General features: G+C 47.2%; 1 pseudogene; it reads left to right on the top strand.

The window, feature by feature from the left end:
• The first annotated feature begins 577 nt into the window (after positions 1-577).
• On the top strand, positions 578-2,516 carry LOC144262452 (uncharacterized; annotated as a pseudogene).
• Positions 2,517-3,648: the final 1,132 nt, after the last annotated feature.

The raw sequence follows: 3,648 nt of genomic DNA, 5'->3' as shown, positions 1-3,648 counted from the left end.
TATGTACCAATACCCAAATTTCAGCCCACTTTAAGCCAAACTTATTATAACATTTCTTTCCATTGTGACTAAGTCATTAGCTTGGATCACTTTTGTATGTATTTGACTTTATCTTTTGTCCATTAACTCTAGAGATCTGCCTGGAAAGAAAACAGAGTAAGACATTCAGTAATCTCCTTCAGCTGTATACGTATATAGTGTAATTTTTCTCAGGCCTAGTCTACACTACGAGTTTATGTTGAATTTTGCAAATCGAATTTGTTAAATCGAATTAACCCTGCACCCATCCGCACAACGAAGCCATTTTTTCAACATAAACGGCTCTTAAAACTGATTTCTGTACTCCTCCCTGACAAGGGAATTAGTGCTGAAATCGACATCGCCATTTCGAGTTAGGGTTAGTGTGGATGCAATTTGACGATATTGACCTCCGGGAGCTATCCCACAGTGCACCATTGTGACCACTCTGGACAGCACTCTGAACTCAGATGCACTGGCCAGGTGTACAGGAAAAGCCCCCGGAACTTTTGAATCTCATTTCCTGTTTGGCCAGGCGAGCTCATCAGCACAGGTGACCATGCAGTCCCAGAATCAAAAAAGAGCTCCAGCATGGACCAAATGGGAGGTACTAGATCTGATCGCTGTGTGGGGAGATGAATCTGTGATATCAGAACTAATTCCAAAAGATGAAATGCCAAAACATTTCAAAAAATCTCCGAGTCCATGAGGGACAGAGGCTATAGCAGGGATGCAACACAGTGCCATGTGAAACTTAAGGAGCTCAGACAAGCGTACCAGAAAACCAAAGAATCAAACGGACGCTCCGGGATAGAGCCCCAGACATGCCGCTTGTATGCTGAGCTGCATACAATTCTAGGGGGGGGCCCCCACCATTACCCCACCCCTGTCCGTGGACTCCAATGATGGGGCACTCTCCGCCATGCCTGAGGATTTTGTGGACGGGGAAGATGAGGAGGAGGAGGACGAGCTTGAGGAGAGCACACAGCACACCATTCTCCCCGACAGCCAGGATCTTTTTCTCACCCTGACTGAAATACCCTCCCAACCCAACGAAGCCAGAGAAGGGACCTCTGGTGAGTGTACCTTTTAAAATATAATACATGTTTTAAAAGCAAGCATTTTTTAATGATTAATTTGCCCTGAGGACTTGGGGTGCATTCGTGACCAGTACTGCTACTGGAAAAGTCTGTCAGTGTGTCTGGGGATGGAGCAGAAATCCTCCAGTGACATCCCCATGAAGCTCTCCTGGAGGTACTCTAAAAGCCTTTGCAGAAGGTTTCTGGGAAGAGCAGCCTTATTCCGTCCTCCATGGTAGGATGCTTTACCACGCCATGCTAGTAGCAAGTAATCTGGTATCATTGCATGACAAAGCCTGGTCCCAGTGTTTGCTGGCATTCAAGCAACATCCATTCTTTATCTCTCTGTGTTATTTTCAGGAGAGTGATATCATTCATGATAACCTGGTTGAAATACGGAAATTTAATTAAGGGGACATTCAGAGGTGGCCGTTCCTACTGGGCTGTTTGCCTGTGCCAGAAAAGAAATCCTCCTCGCAGTTAGCCACACATTGGGGCCGGGGGGCATTGGCTCTGAGCTGTTCACATTTGGCTAGCAGGAATCTTCCCTGATACTAGCCACGTGGTGGGGGGAGGGGTAAAGCAAACACCCCAGAGAATTGGATGGTGGAGGGGTAGTTTGGTTTCTGCTGCTGCATGTTAACATGAAAACGGCAGCACTAAATGGCCAACTCAATGGGCTTTGCTTGGTATGGGAAAGGAAGAAGCTGCTGTTATGAAGGTTGCAGAAGCCGAAAGACTATGGCTTACCATGGCCACCTGCAAGCCGAATTCTGTTGCCCGGCACTGCATGTGTGATCTCTAACACCAAAGTCGCAGGCACTCAATATAAGATGCAAAATGCGACCTTATACCAAAATCACATGTGCTATGTAATGTGAATAGTGCTGTTCACCATGAAAGAGTCTCACCATTGCTCTGTAAAATGTATCTTTTTAAATACTTCACTCCTTTTTTTTCCTCCCACAGCTGCAAATGTTTCAAACCTCCCTCCTCCATACCAAAGGCTATCTGAGATAAGGTGGAGAAAAAAACGCATGTGCAATGAAACGTTCTCTGAACTCATGCAGTCGTCTGGCACTGACAGAGCTCAGCAGAATGTGTGGAGGGACACAGTAACACAGTACAGGAAAGTGGCTGATGAAAGTGAGGAGAGGTGGTGGCAGGAAGATCAGAGGAGGCAGGATGCAACACTGGGCTACTGCACGATCAAACGGACATGTTCTGGCATCAGTTGGAAGTTCATGAACGGCAGCAGGATCACAGACTGCCTCTGCAGCCCCTGTTTAACCACCCCAAGTTCCATAACCCCCTCACCCAGATGCCCAAGAACGTGGCGGGGGGAGGCTCCGGGCATCCAACCACTCCACCCCAGTGGACAGCCCAAGCAACAGAAGGCTGTCATTCAATAAGTTTTGAAGTAGCCTTTTCCTTTCCTCCTACCCTCCTCTCACACTCCACCCGGGCTACCTTGTGAGTTATCTCCCTATTTTTATAATCAGTTAATAAAGAATACATGGTCCTTAAATGATAGTGACTTTATTTCCTTTGCAAGCAAGCTGTGATCGAAGGGGGGAGGGCAAGTGGCTTACAGGGAATTAGAGTCAACCAAGGGGGCGGGTTTTCATAAAGGAGAAACAAACAGAAGTGCTACACGGTACCTTGGCCAGTCATGAAACTGGTTTTCAAAGCTTCTCTGATGCTCAGTGCTTCCTGCTGTGCTTTTCTAATTGCCCTGGTGTCTGGCTGCACGTATTCAGTATCCAGATGATTTGTCTCAACCTCCCACCCCACCATAAACATCTCCCCCTTATTCTCACAGAGATTGTGGAGCACACAGCAAGCAGAAATAACAATGGGAATATTGGTTTCACTGAGGTCTGAGCAAGTCAGTAAACTGCGCCAGCAACCCTTTAAACATCCAAATGCACACTCTACCACCATTCTGCACTTGCTCAGCCTATAGTTGAACAGCTCCTTACTACTCTCCAGGATGCCTGTGTACGGCTTCATATGCCAGGGCATTAAGGGGTAGGCTGGGTCCCCAAGGGTAACCATAGGCATTTCAACATCCCCAACAGTTATTATCTGGTCTGGGAAGTAAATCCCTTCCTGCAGCCCTTTAAACAGACCAGAGTTCCTGAAGACGCGAGCATCATGAACCTTTCCTGTCTATCCCATGTTGATGTTAGTGAAACATCCCTTGTGATCCACCAGTGCTTGCAGCACCATGGAAAAGTACCCCTTGCAGCTTATGTATTGGCTGCCCTGGTGGTCTGGTCCCAAGATAGGGATATGTGTTCCGTCTATAACCCCACCACAGTTAGGGAATCCCATTGCATTAAAGCCATCTAGTATGACCTACACATTTCGCAGAGTCACTACCTTTGATAGCAGCAGCTCAATGATTGCATTGGCTACTTGCATCACAGCAGCCCCCACAGTTGATTTGCCCACTCCAAATTGATTACCGACTGACCGGTAGCTGTCTGGCATTGCAAGCTTCCACAGGGCTATTGCCACTCGCTTCTCAACTGTGAGGGCTTCTCTC

This window comes from Eretmochelys imbricata, chromosome 3, assembly GCF_965152235.1.
Source record: "Eretmochelys imbricata isolate rEreImb1 chromosome 3, rEreImb1.hap1, whole genome shotgun sequence".
NCBI classification, from domain to species: domain Eukaryota; kingdom Metazoa; phylum Chordata; order Testudines; family Cheloniidae; genus Eretmochelys; species Eretmochelys imbricata.
This window is presented reverse-complemented; position numbering and strand designations above follow the sequence as displayed.